This window comes from Mirounga angustirostris, unplaced genomic scaffold (genome assembly GCF_029215605.1).
Source record: "Mirounga angustirostris isolate CCGP_5_RB_7025 unplaced genomic scaffold, mMirAng1.0.hap1 SCAF_2, whole genome shotgun sequence".
NCBI lineage: Eukaryota > Metazoa > Chordata > Mammalia > Carnivora > Phocidae > Mirounga > Mirounga angustirostris.
Genome location: NW_026991710.1, coordinates 124,891,487 through 124,910,973, shown reverse-complemented (window position 1 = coordinate 124,910,973; position 19,487 = coordinate 124,891,487).

Genomic DNA, 19,487 nt, shown 5'->3' with positions numbered 1-19,487 from the left:
GTTTCACAATAGTAAATCAATCTTACATTCTTAGAATAAAATCTACAAGATGATGATGAATGATTCTGTGAATACCCTGCCAGTGTCAGTTTGATCTTCGTTATTTAAGATTTCAACACTTGGGCGCCTGGGTGGCTCAGTTGGTTAAGCGACTGCCTTCGGCTCAGGTCATGATCCTGGAGTCCAGGGATCGAGTCCCGCATCGGGCTCCCTGCTCAGAGGGGAGTCTGCTTCTCCCTCTGACCCTCCCCCCTCTCATGTGCTCTCTCTCTCAAATAAATAAATAAATAAAATCTTTAAAAAAAAAAGGGTATAGTTTTCTTTTGTTCTGTATTTGGCGTAAGTTTTATGCCAGTTTTACAAAATTAAACCATCTTTTCCTGTTCTCTAAAATGGCTTAAATGGAAAACATATAATTTATTCCTTGAAAGTTTGAAAGAACGCTCCTATGAAATTAACTAGTCCTGGTGATTTTTGTTGATGATTGTTTTATTTATTTTTTTCTATTTCTTTCGGGGTCATTGATACATTTTGGTTTTAGATTCTTCACAGGCACTTTTGGAAATTTTTTTTTCAAAATAGTATCTACATACTTAATATTTTCAAAATAATAGAAAATTTTTATATACATCATTAATATTTTTAAAAACTTTTGTCAGAGGGTGCTTGGGTGGCTCAGTCGGTTAAGCATTTGCCTTAGGCTGAGGTCATGATCCCGGGGTCCTGGGATCGAGCCCCACATTGAGCTCCCTGCTCAGCGGGAAGTCTGCTTCTTCCCTGGCTTGTGCTCTCTCTCTCTCTCCCGCTCACTCTGTCTCTCAAATAAATAAATAAAATCTTAAAAAAAAGTAATAAAATAAATAAAAAACTGAAAATCTTTGTCACTTCTCACCATATTCACTTTTATTTACAATATTTTATTTCATTTTCTCTCCTTTTTTCTTCACCAGATTTTCCAAAGTGCTTTTCTTCCCGTTCTATTGAGATGCAGTTGACATGCATCATGTATAAGTTTAAGGCATACAACACAATGGTTTGACTTACTATAGTGTGAAATGATTACTGCAGTAAGTTTAGTTAGCATTGATTATCTCATATAAACAAAATAAAAAGAGAAAGCAAAAAAAGAAAAAAAAATTTTCCTGTGATAAGAACTCTGAGGATCTATTCTCATAACAACTGTCCTATATACCGTACAGCAGTGTTAGCTGTAGTCACCATACTGCACATTACATCCCTAGTACTTACTTACCTCGTGATTGGAAACTTTTAACCACCTTCCTCCAATTCTTCCTTTCCTTATCTCCTGCCTCCAGCACCCACAAATCTGGTCATCCTCCCCACCCTTTTTTAGATTCCAAATACAAGTGAGATCATATAGTATTTCTCTTTCTCTGTCTGAGGTATTTCACTTAGCATAATGCCTTCAAGGTCCATCCATGTTGTCACAAATGTCAGGATTTCCTCATATTATATAATACACAAACACACACATACACACACACACTATATATATATATATATATATATATATATATATATATATATATATCACAACTTCTTTATTCATTCATCCCTTGATGGGCACTTAGGTTGTTTCCATGTCTTGGCTACTGTAAATAATGTTGCTATGAATATGGGGGTGTAGAGATCTTTTCAACTTAGTGTTTCATTTCCTTCAAAGTATTTCTTAAATATTTCCTTTTCTATGATTTTATTATTTAATTATCACTACTTTATTTAAGCTTATCTATTGTTATTCTTTTTTTTAATTCTGCAAAGTTTATTTATAGTCTCTCCTTATCAATTAATTAGTATAAAAGTTAAGGCTCTGGATTTACTTTTGAGTAAGATTTTGTCAATCTTTTATAAATTTGGCATATAATATTCTCTTATTTGTTATTTTTTAAATGATTTATTAATGCAGTATTGATCTCTTTTATGATTCAAGAATTATTTAGAATAATGTTTTGTAAATTTTATCTTCTTTAGTTAATTTATGTGATTACTTTCTAATTTTATTGAATGTATCCAAAGAATGCAACCTTCAGCATTTCTATGCTGAGATCTGGCATAATCATAGTTCTAAATGTTCAGTAAATGCTTAAAAAGAAGTATTTTCTGTACAAGATATAAAGTTTCATATAGTCACAATAATATCTTCTCTTTAAAACTTTTATATAAGTATTATTGATCTCTTTTATCTTCTAAATAATTAAAGAAGTAAAAGTTCTTCAAGTACAATTGCAATGACTTTAATGTATCCTTATTTTCTAGACTTCTAAAATATATTCAAAAGCTGTGTTATTTGATATATAAAACTCAGAGCTCTTATAATTTTGTTGGATAAAAGAGTTTGTTAATATGAAAATACCCTTTTGTCTTCTTCAATTTTTTTAAAGATTTTATTTTGAAAGAGAGGGGGGCAGAGGGAGATGGAGAAGCAGATCCCCTCCAGAACAGGGACCCTGATGTGGGGCTCGGTCCCAGGACCCCGAGATCATGACCTGAGCCAAAGGCAGACACTTAATGGACTAAGCCACTCAGGCACCTCCCTTTTTGTCTTTAATGTATTGCCTGAATTTTACTCCATTTGAAATTTAATATTGCCTTTCATAATTTGTATTTGATAGTCTTTACATTTTAGATTGACAATTCTCAAATGTGGTCTAATGGACTCCTGGGAATCCCTGAGACCCTTTCAGAAGCTTATGAGGTCAATATTTTCAGAATAATTCTAAGATACTATTTGCCTTCTTCACTCACATTCTCTCAGGAGTGTACAGTGGAACATTCCAGTCTACATGATGTATGGCTCTGATACTAACATACATCACATTCTGATAGGTAAAAGTATGTGTGCTTGTGTATTTTTATGTTTTAAAAATTTCTCAGTTTTATGAAACTTCTACAAGAAAACATGGGAAAAAGTCCTTGTGACCTTGGGTTAGGCAAAGATTTCCTAGATAGAATACAGAAGCATGAACCATGAATAAAAAATTGATAAATTGGAGTTCATCAAATTTAAAACTTCAGCTCTTTGAAAGACATTTAAAGAAAAAGGAAAAGAGAAGCCACAATGTAGAAGAAAATATTTGCAAAACATACCAGATAAAAGACCAGTATCTAGAAGATATAAAAATACCTCTTAATATTCAGTAATAAGAAAACAAACAACCCAATGGGCAGAAGAATTGAACAGACATGTTACCAAAGAAGAGACACAGATAGGGGCGCCTGGGTGGCTCAGTCATTAAACGTCTGCCTTCGGCTCAGGTCATGATCCCAGGGTCCTGGGATCAAGCCCCACATTGGGCTCCCTGCTCAGCAGGAAGCCTGCTTCTCCCTCTCCCACTCCCCCTGTTTGTGTTTCCTCTCTCACTGCGTCTCTCTCTGTCAAATAAATAAATAAAATCTTTAATAAAAAAAGAAGAGACACAGATAGCAAATAAGCACTGAAAATATGCTGCACATCATTAGCCATTAGGGAAAAGCAAATTAAAACTACAATAAGATAATATTAGACACCTATTAGAATAGCTAAAATAGTTTTTTAATTGACAATATCAAGTCCTGATGAGAATTTTGTTTTTTTTCGTTTTTTGTTTTTTCTTGTAGCTCCAGAACTTTTTTTAAAATTTAATTTAATTTTATTATGTTAGTCACCATACAGTACACCATTAATTTTTGATGTAGTGTTCCATGATTCATTGTTTGCGTATAACACCCAGTGCTCCATGCAGAACTTGCCCTCCCTAATACCCATCACCGGGCTAACCCATCCCTCCAAACCCTCTCCTCTAAAACCCTTAGTTTCTCAGAGAATGTTGAATAAATAGGACCCTCGAATGTTGCTAGTGGAAATGCAAAATTATTCAACCATTTCGGAATTGTTTTTATCAAGTTATTTTTTCTTATACTGTTTCTTATAAAGTTACACATACTCTTACCATACAGTACAACAATCCCACTCCTGGTTCTTCACCCAGAGAAAGAGAGACATAGAGACGATATATCCACACGAAACCCCATACACAAAGGTTCGTAGCATCTTTACTTATAATAGCCAAAAACTGGGAATCCTCACATATCCACTGACTGGTGAATGGATTAAAAAAAAAAAAAATCACGGTGCAGCTATACGATGGAATAGTACTCAACAATAAAAAGGATCAAACTACTGATACATGTAAAAACATGATGAATCTTAAAAACATTATGCCAAGTGAAAGAGCCCAGACTCCATAGGTTACATAAGGAATGATTCCATATATCTGATATTTGCAAAAAGTAAAATTATAAGGCTAGAAAATAGATCATTCCAGGACTGGGAGTGGAGAGAAGCATTTGACCTCAAAAGGCCATGGAAATATCCTGTATCTTGATTGTGATGGTGGTTATACAACTGTATAGATTTGTCAAAATTCATAGAATTGCATATTGAAAGGGTGAATTTTACATGCATACGACAATCAACCTGACTAAAAAAAAATTTCAGTGTTAATTTGTAATATAAGCTATAATGATAGATATAATCCACATAAATAAAAGTTCTTTGGATTCTCAATAATATTTTTTGGATCCCCAATAATTTTTATGAGAGTAAAGAGATCCTGAGATCAAAATGCTTGAGAACCATTATTATAAGGTCATGATAAATAATATAATTTTTATTTCTCTTTTCATTTTGTTTATTGTATTTTGTTAAAGCAGCATGCTATTAGATTTTTTAAACTAGTCTGAGTATCTTCAACTTTTATTAAAATTAGAACATGGGGCGCCTGGGTGGCTCAGTCATTAAGCGTCTGCCTTCAGCTCAGGTCATGATCCCAGGGTCCTGGGATCGAGCCCCGCCATCGGGCTCCCAGCTCCGCGGGAAGCCTGCTTCTCCCTCTCCCACTCCCCCTGCTTGTGTTCCCTCTCTCGCTGTGTCCCTCTCTGTCAAATAAATAAATAAAATCTTAATAAAATAAAATTAGAACATGTAATTACTGTTAAAAGTATTTTTTTGGCTACTCTGGGTCTTCTTATTTTATCTTTTTCAAACATTACCTTTTGCTATGTGCAATTTTAACTTTCTCCAATCATTTAAAAGAATACTTCGTGCCTATTCGAATTAACCTTTAAGTTTTTCAAACACACACATACAGCTTTTATCTAAATATCAGGGCGAAAAATGAAAATAATGCCTTTTATCTTTTCTATACACCTTATGAGATCAGAAATTAATCAATTTACCCATCCTATCTTACTCTAATCTGTGGTTTTGAGACATGGGCTATTATCATAATTCAAATTATTTTATTATATATATATGTTGTTTTTTAAGAATCATTCATTCTGTTTTCAAATATATTAAGAATAATCATAAATATATAAATAAATTTTTAAGCCTAATATTTCTTTCTTATTTATTCACTTTATTCCCTCCATTATCAAATGTTGAAGGACTTTTTTTTTCCTGATTTCTATGTCAAGTATCTTCTATCAACCCATCATGTTTCTTCTCCATCCCGTTCTCTGTCCTGAAGGATTGGCCTGAATAATTTGCACCCCTAGGATGCCTACCCTGTGGTTTTCTGTTGGATTTGGCCTATGGGCCAAGAGCTTGGAAAAAAAAGGAGAGAGATTAGTGTATTATTTCCCTTCGTGAGGTTGCTTCAAGTTGGTTTGTCCCTTAACGGAAAGCCACTGCCTCTTTATATAACATACTTACATTTGGGATTTGATGACCTCTCCACCATCTTTTCCCCTCGGGCCTAAGAGTAGGACAGTCTGCTGTTACTAGCTCTGGATTCTTACCTTCAATTCTCCTACATCTCACCCACTCCCTTGCAATTAGTCTCTCTGCAAATAAACAATGGCAGATAATTCTGAGTCTCCATCTAAGTTCTGTAGGGACACTGCTGTCACTGACTAATCATAAGTTTGGCCAAGATATAGCGTGGCATAGCATCTCTTTTCAGAATTGATGAGCTTTTCCAATACATATTTACCAGGTTTGGGGGACTTTTTTGTTTGTTTTTTTCAGTCCAGACATTATAGTTCAATTTGCCTTTGTTTATTGTATCCATCCCAATTGCTTGGCATTTTTCTTAAATTCACATGTAATTGTTAGGTTGGATCCTTGCTCTCTATCTTTTCTAACTACCATCTGCTTTCTCACCACTATCATTTCTTTGTCCCATGCCTCTGTGCGCTGGGGAGCGTTTGGTACCTTCACACTTGACATCACCCATTTGGTCTCTGGAATACAAATTCTTCCCTTTACCAGCATATTTTTATTCTGTTATTACATTATTAGTTATTGTTTTTTTTTAAATCAATCCCACCCCTAATGTTTATTTTCTTTTTAAATTTTATTATGTTACATTAATCACCATACATTACATCATTAGTTTTTGATGTAGTGTTCCATGATTCATTGTTTGCGTATAACACCCAGTGCTCCATTCAGTACGTGCCCTCTTTAATACCCATCACCAGGCTAACCCAACCCCCACCTCCCTCCCCTCTAGAACCCTCAGTTTGTTTCTCGGAGTCCATAGTCTCTCATGGTTCGTCTACACCTCCGATCTCCCCCCTTCATTTTTCCCTTCCTACTATCTTCTTCTTTTTTTTTAACATGTAATGTATTATTTGTTTCAGAGGTACAGGTCTGTGATTCAACAGTCTTACACAATTCACAGTGCTCACCATAGCACATACCCTCCCCAATGCCTATCACCCAGCCACCCCATCCCTCCCACACCCCACCACTCCAGCAACTCTCAGTTTGTTTATTTTCATAGTACTACTTTTCTAGACGGCTTTGGCTCCTGTTTCATAGGAATTTTATCTTCTTGTAAACTGTGTACTTACCCAGTAAAATGAAAGCATTGAGACAGGGTGTTTTTATTAAATTTATATTAAATTTTCTTCTGTTCCTTGCAATACATCACTTTCTATACCCTGTTTTTTTAATGATAAATCTTCAAGATGGTATTTTACTTCCATATACTATCATACTTAAAAAAATTTTTTGGGGGCGCCTGGGTGGCTCAGTCGTTAAGCGTCTGCCTTCGGCTCAGGTCGTGATCCCAGGGTCCTGGGATTGAGCCCCACATCGGGCTCCCTGCTCTGCGGGAAGCCTGCTTCTCCCTCTCCCACTCCCCCTGCTTGTGTTCCTGCTCTCGCTATGTCTCTCTCTGTCAAACAAATAAATAAAATCTTTAAAAAAAAATTTTTTTGCCCTTTTGAGTCTGTCACTATCCAAATTTCCCCAGCTCCCTATCCATTTTTGGATGAGTAGACTCCCAGGCTCACACATCCATCTGAAGAACAAGATTATGTATACAACTTCTAGCTCCATTCCTATATCCTCCAAGCCATTGTGCAGTATAAGTGTGCTCATCTTCTCCCTGATTCTGTACCACTTAGAGTAATCGGAATACATGGAATAATCTAATTTGCAGTTTGCCCTCCTAACAGGGCTTTTCCTGATCTTCCTTAATTTACAGCTTTTTGCCTCTGTGACATAATGAGCCCCTCCCATTTTCCTTTTACACCTCCCTATTTTGTGCTCTTTATTCAGTTTGCTTTTTAGTTCTAAAATGTGTATAAAAAGAGCTACTGGTGGTGAGAGGAAGAGAGATGGTGCCTCAGCAAACTTCTAAGAAAATACCTGTGTAGCTGACAGCTGCCCATTTTAATGTCTGGAACAGAGCCCAGGGACTCAGAGCCAAGAGCTTGACATTCATAAGACTGAAATAATTCCATCTTCCTAGGGACCCTTAGAGAGCTCTCTTAGAAAAAGCAAACAGTGTATAGACTACTGGCCAGAGTAGAAATTCTAAGGGCTTCATAATTTATAGAAATTGTTCACAAATTATGACCATAGATTAACATTTACTTCTACTTTTTAGTATTGTTGCGTGATTTTCCACTTTTCTATATGTAGGCTAAGAGAAACTGCATCAAGAAGTCATACACAGAAGCCTGGAAAATACTTTGACACAAATTGATGCATTCTCAGAATATAAGATAAACTTTTGAAAAAGTGAGGCTTAAATTGGAAATTCAGAGAATCCTTTTTCTGAGGTTGCTTTTGATGACATTGAGTTAAGATTTACAAGGACCACATTTAAAGGTCTATTCATTTCTTTTTAGATATCTTGGCTATTATCAACCATTACATTTATTCCTCAGGTTCAGGAAAGAATTCAGGTTTTGTGGGTTTGAGACTGATGTACTAGGGAAACTCTCTTTAAGAAAAAGAGTAAAAATCACGAATATGAAATTAAGTACAAAATTATTACTTATTTTAATGGGGAATGGCAATATAACATTTAAAAGTTTAAAAAGTCTGACAAATAACATAAACATCCCAAAACTCAGAAGAACAGTATTTTTATTAATTGAGCAACATAGTTACATAAGTCTTTTTTTTTTTTACTACAAACTTTTGGCTGCATATTTTTTAATCACTACTTTATAGGACAACAATTTTATAATATAATTTTTATTGAGTATGGAAAAATAATTCAGTATTTCCTCTAACATTATTGACTGATCAAAATTTGTTTTACTTAATGATGTTTTAGAAAGTTTGATTCAGCTTCACAAGTTATTACTGATATTATCATGTATATTTTTATATTGTTGTCAAATTTGGGAAGCATTCTAACAAGTTATTTTTTTATATAAACTATAAGATATGGAAAAAATTTCCATAGCTCAGTCTCCTGGCTCCACACACTTCAAATTTTGCTTCTCCTCCACTACGATTTTACGTGCCCACCACTGGACGACACAACCATATCCTGATACAGATGCTCCTCTGTGTCATGGCCCTGGGTGGGTCAACACAAATGATGGCCACTGCATTTCTGATAGACATTCCTATACTAGAACAGCTAGTAGTAACATAAATATTCATGGAAGTGACAGAGAATTACATAAATATATTCCATTAACTTAATTTCCCATTAATAGCCAGATCCTAGGTTCAGAACTTTACAAGTTTAGCACTCTGCTTATGTCTATAAGATATAGAGCCTGTCTGAATGAGACTATATAACAGTTCAGGCTATTCTGGAACAAGTTCTTCATTTTTTTTATTTTTTTATTTTTTTAGAGTTCCATGTGTATCGTTACTTTTCTTTGTAACTCCACATTTTCCCTTAGTATCTATTCTTTGCTGATGGGTTTGCTGAAACTAATGAAATAGTGGGAATGAATTGACTAAGTTCTATGACAGGCTTTTCCAACATACTTTGTAAAATGCTAGTGTCCTTATTATTTCACATAAATAGCATGTGATATTGTGGCTTTCTCCCATACCTGGCTTTTCTGTTTGGTTTTTATATACTGGCTCCATTCTCCTTGTTAGGTCAGTGTTTGGCAAGTTTTGACAATGGAAAGACATTTTAAACTCCCTTTGGAAGGAAAAGTCAGCTCTTATTTGAAGTCCATTGCATAACTCCATGACCTACTTCTTCACTTCCTCCTGACACCACTGAACATTATCCTAGAGGCAGCAGTTGACCTGTATTTCTATTAAATTATTTTCTGCCATCTAAAATGTAGACTCTGTACGCACATACAAAAAATAATGTGCACAAAACTAAAAGAAAATACAGTATATTTAGTGAAGTTCAGCATGAATGAGATAATAATGTACGGAGGAGCAGACTGTCAAACAGGGATGGAAGCTCATGAGGATCATCCATATCATGGGATGGAGACAACATGGAAGTGACTCCTACTTATTCAATGTGCATTTCAGAGTAGGAAAATTCTTCCATTGGCCCAACAATGAACATGGGTGGCTTTAAGTAAAGAGGCAATTTTGCCTTGGTCTTTAAAGAAAGTCCAGTAAATACTGAACAGTTTGGATTTAGGCTTCCCCAGATCACAAACCTTCTATTCTTTTATTTCTGATCTAGGATTTGACTACAGACTTTGACATTGTGTTGATACCTTTAGATTTCAGTATTTTCTGCTTTAATTTTTTTTATTATTATTATTTGTGCACGCGAGAGAGAGACAGAGAGCATGAGAGGGAGGAGGGTCAGAGGGAGAAGCAGACTCCCTGCTGAGCAGGGACCCCGATGTGGGACTCAATCCCGGGACTCCAGGATCATGACCTGAGCCGAAGGCAGTCGCTTAACCAACTGAGCCACCCAGGCACCCAGATTTCAGTATTTTCTGGATAAAATCTTAGGGGAAACAAAAAGCATAGACTTCATAGTCAAGCAGATCTACATTCAGCTTCCAACTCTTACACTTACTCACTGTGAGATTGGGAAAAGTACTTTACCTGAACTTCGAATTGTTCATCTGTAAATTAGGAATAGTTAAATCTTTCTTAGAAATCTGTAAAGATGGGCGCCTGGGTGGCTCAGTTGGTTAAGCGACTGCCTTTGGCTCAGGTCATGATCCTGGAGTCCCGGGATCGAGTCCCGCATCGGGCTCCCTGCTCAGCAGGGAGTCTGCTTCTCCCTCTGACCCTCCTCCCTCTCATGCTCTCTGTCTCTCATTCTCTCTGTCTCAAATAAATAAATAAAATCTTAAAAAAAAAAAAGAAATCTGTAAAGATGGGGGCATCTTGATGGCTCAGTCAGTTAAGCATCTGCCTTTGGCTCAGGTTATGATCCCAGAGTCCCGGATCGATACCCAAGTCAGGCTCCCTGCTCCGCAGGGCGTCTGCTTCTCCCTCTCTGTCCTCTTGTCGTTCCTCCCTCTCTTCCCCCGCTCCTTCTCTCTCTCTCTCTCTCTCTCGCTCACTCACTTTCTCTCAAATAAATAAATAAAATCTTAAAAAAAAAGAAAAATCTGGGGGCGCCTGGGTGGCTCGGCTGGTTAAGCATCTGCCTTCGGCTCAGGTCATGATCCCAGGGTCCTGGGATCCAGCCCCACATTGGGCTCCCTGCTGGGCAGGAAACCTGCTTCTCCCTCTCGCTCTGCCCCTGCTTGTGTTCCCTCTCTCACTGTGTCTCTCTCTGTCAAATAAATATATAAAATCTTTAAAAAAGGAAAAATCTGTAAAGATGAAATACAATATTGTACCTAAGGTCCTGGAACAGTACCTAATACATAATTTTTTTTCATTTCATAATTCTGTCATCTGATCCTAGTTGAAGCTATAAATCCATTATATATATGAAATCAATAGTAAATGTTTTTAAAATTATGCTGTATCTAGCACAAAAGTAAAGAAACAAATCCATAAAACCCCTTCCCAATTCTAAAATTGTTTCAATGGTGACTTTCAAACAAAAAAGTGACCTAGAGATTGGGAACCATCAAAATGAAGATAAGGCACAGGGATGCAAATAAGATGACTTATGGTATATGGAGGTCATTGGAGGCCAACAAAGCTTCCAATTCCCTGGAATTTCTTTCAAAGATCTGAAATCAGTCAAGCCATGATGGAATCCTCTACCCTACAAAGCAAATCTACTTTTCTATACTTGCTTCCACTGTTCTCTGAAACTCAAATTTCTAATTTCTTATGTCTTCTTCCATATCTCTATCCCCAAACTTTTACTCATATGCTGTGTTTTATTCTCGAACACTCCCTCTCCTCACCTCTGCCTTTCTAGATCGAGCTATTCTCTGGAGTTCTAATTCAATTTTATTTCTTTCATGAAGCCTCAATAGCTGCCTGAAAAGAAATGGATAGAAGGGACTCTGAATCAGAGCAAATATACCTTTTCTTATTTTTATATTTGATTCCCAATCTCACAATATTTCTCTGACTTAAAAAAATTGGAAGTCTACTAATTTTGGTCAGATTATTTCCATATATTTGTTTAACTTTTCTCAGCTACAAGGTTGACTTTTAACTAAAAGGTATATTCTTAGTAGGCAGGGATCATTCATAATTTACATCTTTAAGCAATGTCTGCAGTACCAGATCATTTTTTACACATAGTGAGCACCCAATAAATTTTAATCAAGATATATTTAAGAGTTTTTCCTTGTTATGGGTTGAACTGTGTCTCACAAAAATTCATATGTTGAAGCCTCAGTATCTCATAATGTAATTTTATTTGGAAAAAGGTTTTTGCAGAGGTAAAGAGTTAAGATGAGGTCATACTGGAGTAAGACGAGCCCTTAATCCAAGATGGCCAGTATCTTTATAAAAAGGGGAAATTCAAATACAGACATGCCACGTGAAAATGAAGACAGAGATTGGGGTGATGCAGCCAAAGCCAAAGAAACACCAAAAATTGCCAGCAAACCTCAGAAGCTAAGAAAGAGACCTGGAACAGATTCTCCCTCACATCCTTCAGAGGGAACAAACCCTGTGGACAATTTGTACTCAGAATTCTAGCCTTTAGAATGGTGAGACAATAAAGTTCTGTTGTTTAAGCCATCTGGTTGTGATACTTTGTTATGGCAGCCCAAACAAACTAGCATGGTCCCTCATGACAGAAATACATAAAGGACAAGATAAATGTGATTCTCGCCTTCTTGTGAAACTCTGGATTTGACTCTGAGGAAACTACAGAAACTTGCAGCTTCTGCTCAGCATATCCCAGGTCTTGCTATAAAGGAATGTAGTCCAGGGCAGACCAGCATGTTACACTGTTTGAGCAAAGGGAGTGTTCACTGTGATTTTAGAGAAGCGACAGAAATGAGAGTGCTGTTAGGACTCTGCGCTGGGTCTCTCAGGTAGCACAGTGCAAACAGCAGGAAGCAGAGGTCTGGCCTCCGTTGGGATCACCATGGAAATGCAGCCATGGCCAATGCAGAAGGGTTAAGACCCTCTTTGGTCTCCTTCTGCAAGGCAAAACACTGCCGGATTAAATCCACATTGGCCGCAGGGTGCGTTGAACAAGGTTTGGTGGTGGTAAACCTGGAAAGGCTCACTGCACAATCCATACCAATATAATCATGCCTCTGAAATTGTTCCTTTCCTTAGTTTTCTCTTTAAAAAATGTCCAGGGTCTCTAAGTATAGATTTAGAAGACGATAGCGATTGCTCTGGGCCTTGAAAAAACACAATAAGCAACCACACAGAGAAATATGTGAAGGTTTATTTGTCATGAAAACATAAGACTGGAATAAAGTCTAATAGAGCCTGAGATCCATCTCTCTATCACTAAGCCTTTTCTTAAAGATAAGAAGCTACCTTATAAAAAAAAAAAGGTAAGAGGGCAATTTTCTATCTCTCTTCTCTGCTACCTGTTACTTGGAATTGGAAGGGGGAAGAGAGGAAAGATGTAAAGACTGAATAAATACATTGATAATACTAAAAACCCACATCCATATTTACTCTACATATTATAAAGTGATCTTTGTACCTGTTATTTTATTTTCCCCCTCAGCGACCCTACGAGGCAACATTATTATCTTCCTTTTACAATTTAAGAAACATTTATTCATTTTTTTCTAAAAATGAAACTCAGAACTGGCTCAAGTCCATACATCCAGTAATTACCAGCTGAAACCTCACACTCAGAGCTTTTAGCTTCAATTCGGATATTATTTCCACCAAGACACCCTGGAGAGAAGAATCAGCAATGGGGAAAGAAGAGTAAGAAAGAAATGAAAGAAAGGGAAAGGTGGATATATGGGAAGGGGACTTCCTCCCTTCAGGGGAGCAGAATTAAAGACCCAAACGGAAGAGAAGATTTTCATTGCTCACCTCGTCTTAGTCTGGCCTGGCCTCTGCACAGAAGATCACCATGCTGCATTGCTGCATTTCACTCTTTTTATAACTTCAGTATCGTTATCACCCAACTTTGTCTCCTTTATAATCCCAACCCCATTAGCGTTTCTCCCTAGGCTTCATTCTCCAGCTTCTTTGTATCTTCGTACCTTCTCTCTGAACCTTCCACATGATATTTTTATTCCCTCTCAGTTATAGAAGCCAGAGCTGGATGAAATCTTTCAGTAGTTTTACCTTCTACCTACCACTCTCTACAGCACAATGAAGAAGTCTGTCAAAGGTTAAAACATGATGTAATTCAGTGTATATCTGTTTTTAAATAAACTACATTTCAAGTAATGACACATATAAGATGTAAGACCAGGGTTTTATTCCACTGCCTATCCTTTTGGCTGTTTTCCCTTTTACTAATAGCACCTGATAATTAGACAATGAAAGAGGAAAAAGAAGTTTATTCCAAACAATACTGTATATCCCCATTTCCCAGGTTGTCTCTCTTCTAGAGATATCATTTTCCAGTTGAGGCAATAGTGAATCCCACAAAAGTTAAGTCAAAATTTTCCATCAAATGATGACGGGAAAAAAAAAAAAGGTTATCGATTTCTGGTGTCACCACTCAGAAAAAAGAGATAACATTAATTAATTATTTACTATGTATCACTCACCACGTGCTAAGGCCTTCATGTTTATTATGAACCTTTCATCCCTACAACCTTAGAAAGTGGATATTGTACTTTATACTATAGACAGAAGGGACATCAGTCAAGGTCCATTTAACTCCAAAGCTTTTGGCCACTATGTATAGCCCCAGAATATGGAATGTATTCTGTACACCTCATCAACAGAAAGCAAAATGTTATTGTAAGAAAAGGGGAAGAGTATGTTTTACAGACTTCTAGAATAAATAATGCTAACTTTAAAATGACTGTAGAGGGGAGCGCCTGGGTGGCTCAGTCAGTTAAGTGACTGCCTTTGGTTTGGGTCATGATCCCAGGGTCCTGGGATCAAGTCCCACATTGGGCTCCCTGCTTAGCAGGAAGTCTGCTTCTCCCTCTTCCCCTCACCCCACTCTCGTGCTCTCTCTCATTCTCTCTCCTTCAAATAAATAAATAAAATCTTTAAAAATTTTTTAAAAATATAAAACGACTGTAGAGGGGCACCTGGCTGGCTCCATCAGTAGAGCATATGACTCTTGATTTCAGGGTTGTGAGTTTGACCCCCATGTTGGGTATATAGACTACTTAAAAATAAAATCTTAAAATAAATACATTAATTAATTAAATAAAATGACTGTAGAAAAGAAAGAGAAAAGAACATTTTTCCTTAGAGTATTGATGGTAAAACTGAAATGGATATTTGGGAATTTAATAATCTAACCAGATTAGTGCCTTCATCATCTTATTTTTGCTATCCCTCTGAACTAAGAAAGCAGGAACCCTATCTATGTCTCAGTTAACCAGATCATAGTATAGTCAGGCTGGCTATGTTAATTAACTCAGAATGTTAAATGGTGGGTCAGTTCAGTCACTAAATAATCCAATTAATATATGAGAGTAACTAGCAGCGTGAATGTGCCATGGCTAATTTCATCCCTGCCTGTTGACTTTTTAGTAATTGATCTGATCTATCATGCACCTAACCCACTTGGTTTTTAAGATGCCTAGAATACTGTGTGTGGTGTTCCAACTATTTCAATAATATAATTCTGGCCTTCAAATTCTTTCTCAAAAAAGAATCAGCCCTGGGATGAAAGCATATACAGCAGGCCTATCTAATTTTTAAAATAGATACATTTTCTTTCTTTTTTTGAAAGATTTTTATTGATTTATTTTTTGACAGAGAGAAAGAGAGCACAAGTAGGGGGAGCAGCAGGCAGAGGTAGAAACGGGCTCCCTGATGCGGGGCTCAATCCCATGACCCTGGGATCATGACCTGAGCTAAAGGCAGACGCTTAATAACTGGGCCACCCTGAAGTCCCAATAGATACATTACCTAATAATTGATTCTGTAGCTGAAATAAATATGTTTTTTATCTTCTATCTCTAAATATGAAGGTATGTAACAATAAAATAAATTGCCTTTAAAAGTGATTACTTTGTATACTGGAGTCCTTTGAATTGTCATGCTGATAACTTACAAGTATTATTGGTTATTATTAACTAATACTTTGTAGGGTTTTACTTGTTATTTTAGATAAAATGTTCTAGTTTTATCATTTTATTTTTATTAAGACATTAATAATTCTCCATTGCCATAATTCTATCTATTCTATCTATAAAATTAATTCATCTATAAAATAATTAAAAAGAGTGACTAATCCTGCGACTAATAAAACTACATGATTTTAATCGAAAGAACACTAGTCTATATTCAGAAAACCTAAATTATAACCCCAACCACATCATAGATTCACTAAATTCAGAAAATCTACAGTCAAGGAGAAAATATTTTTGAGACCATTTCGTCCGAACCCTCAAAGGAGAGGATCTGAAGCCTAGAGAAGTTCATTGCCATATCTCCTGATTCCTACCCCTTGGATCTCTCCATCTCTGCAGTCTAAGAATTTACAATAAACTTTAAAAATAGAAAGTACATTTTATAACTAATTAGATTATGGAAATATCTCATGTCTTGATTATCTTGGACAAATCTTCAAAGTACAGTATGGTTGTTAAGATTACATAATGGTGGTAGCCTTAAAGTTTTGAAATATGAATGCAAACCCATTTTGTAAAGCTTTCTTGAGTGAGATCAACTATAACAAATCATTAAATTTTGATCCATACACCACCATTATATATTTCACTGTTTTATTTGTTTGTGTGTTTTTTGTTGGCTCTCATATTACTTTTTAATATTAATAACTAAACAAGATGGAGTGAGTGAGTATAGTGGAGGTTGGTGGAGTGTATAATGTATAAATTCATACATGTATATCTTTCTATCAATTATTCATTCATTCACCTAATTATTCAACACATATTGACTGACTGTTCATAGACTCTGGAACACAGAAATAAACAAGACATGGTGGCCTCCAGACTCCACAATCCAGGAAGATACATACATGCCACCCTAGGATTACAGCACAGAGCACTGCACTGTGAGCAAGATGAGAACAAGGAATGGCAAGCACATGGATGATGTTGATGTAAGGCTGCTCAGGAAAGGACAAGCTTCTAAGAGGAGATAACACTGGATTTAATGGCTTATAGGATTAAAAATAACAATACAACATGCCAGGTTCTATTCTAAGCACTTTATATCTATTAATTTATTTAATCCATACAACAACCCTTTGAGGTAGGTCCTATTATTATCCCCATTTTACACATGAAGCAACCAAGAAGCAAGGTCACAGAGTTATAAAGTGGCAGAACTTGCATTTGAACTCAAACAGACTCAAGGTAGTGACAAAGAAAAGGGAGTGAGAATGAACAAAAAGATAGGATGAGTTAAGGTCACAGATGTTAGCAACGGTAAGTCATAAAAGCTTTGTGTGATATATGAACAACTATGAACTTACCCCAAAGGCTATAATTATGCAAGGCTCTTCAGTGTATCAAAAGTATGACTCAAGTACATACATTCTCATTTCTATCCCTGTGTTCACATTGCTATCAGGAAGTCCTTCTTATACCCCTACTTTTTTTAAAATACTTTCTCATCCTTTCAAATCTACTCTGTGACACTTCCAGCTTATAAGCCCCACTATCCCACTCTTCCAGCACAAATGGCCCTTATCACATAATTCAATAATCCTATCTGATATTGTGTACTAATTTTTTACATGTATTTACCTAATCTCCCCCATAAAGGCATGTCCTATTCCCCTTCTATATTCCTGCAGTATTGAATTCAGTTATTGAGCATCTAGAAGTTACTCATAGAATAAAACTTACTTTAGAATAAAAACTGATAAATTGAGAAGATTTAGGAACAGTAGAATATGTTGTTATTGCTATTGTTTAAAGCAAAAATTTCCCAACCCCTCTATCCGGTCTTTCTGGGTGCTTTTTGCATAATCAAGAGATTTAAATCTCAACAATAGATAATTATAACTTGCTTGGCAAGTGCCCAAACTGCTGCCCAGATTAATGGAGAAAGATAGATAAAATAATAAGAATAAATCACAATACATATATTAGCACTCACAGATTTTCTAATATCCTACTTCATAACCAGTATTACTTTCAAGATAATCATTACATTTTAAGATTAGAAGGTCTCTTCAGTATTTATGTTGTTTTCCTACACCTTCCAATTCACCAATCTCCAGCCCCACTATTCAGACAGGATTTAATTTTTAAATTAGCCTTGACACTTGAGAAACTATTTTTACAAGTCTCCCACGTAGGAAATTCCATATCCTTCCATAGTAATTCATCCCACTCAGCCAGCTCTTCCCTATATTTAATCTAAATCCCACACATTGCAGTTGGGGCCCATTTCCTCTTGTTTTGACCCCTGCTGTGTAAATGGAGAATGGTTGATTATCATCAATTATGACTAAACATTATTTTTAAAAAAAATTTAAAGTACTATTAAATAACCCAGGCTTCTCTTGTTTATTTTAATAATCATAGCAATTTTAACCTATGCTCAAAGATCTTACTTCCTAATTATTTTTATCTTCGCTACTAAACTCTAAGTCCTCCACATTCTTTTGTGCAGAATCTAGAGCTTAAAAATGGGGCCTAGGGGCTGTCTGGCTAGTGGTAGGCATAAATGGAAGATGACCTCATTCATGGTTCCTGCTTTCTGTACTTCTATTCTTGCCTCTCATTATGGTGCCTCCACACCTTATAAGGCTACTTTTTTGTTTCATTGCTTGATAATCACCCCTGAAATAGCCATCAGCCAGACTAAGGAAGATTACAGATCAAGGATTCCCTCTTGGTGACTATTGTTCTGCCCCAAGTACTTTACAGTCTTACCCTCTTAATCAGAATTCTCTCTGTGAATCTCTTACCATTTGTCCACAATAGTAAGGAATGCAGATTAATAATGCTGGTCCTATCCTCTAAGACTGATACCATTTTAGCAGCAAATTTTAATGTGTCTTCTTTTTTTTTTTTTCTAGATTACTGGCCATTTTGTCCTGACCACCCCCTTCCAAGTTGGCATGTATCTTCATAACCATGTTCTGAGTTTTGTTCTCTGTCCTGTGAGCCTCTATAGGGTGGTTGTAATCTGATTCCCTATCAAATGATGAGTGTTTCCTATAGAATATAATTTTAAATATGTTAAAGTCAAGATAGACTGCATCAGATCTTTCTCAGATCCTCCTTTCTAAGTCATAATGAATGAGTCTGACAAGATTTTGTCCTTCAAAATACTAAATAACCTGTCCAGGTTTTTTTAATCTTTAATTAAGGTCACCTTTTTTTAACTTGAAAAATTATATTAGTCTGCTAAAGCTGCCCTAACAAAGTACCACAGACTGGATAGCTTAAACAAAAATTCATGTTCTTATTGTTCTGGAGGCCAGGAGTTCAAGATAAAGGTGTTGGCAGGGCAGATTTCTTCTAAGGCCTCTGTCCTTGGCCTGTAGGTGGCCATGATTTCCCTGTGTCTTCACGTGGTCACCCATCTGTGCAAGTCTGTGTTCTGAAGTCTTATAGGGACACCAATCATATTAAGATTAGGTCCAACCCCAATGACCTTGTTTAAACTTAATAATCTCTTCAAAGACCCTCTTTAAATCCAGTTACATTCTAAGGTACTGAGTGTTAGGACTTCAACATTTTGCAGCAACATAGTTCAGCCCATGACAAAATACATACTTATCCTTTACTATCTTCCTTCCTGCATTAGGTATAATATT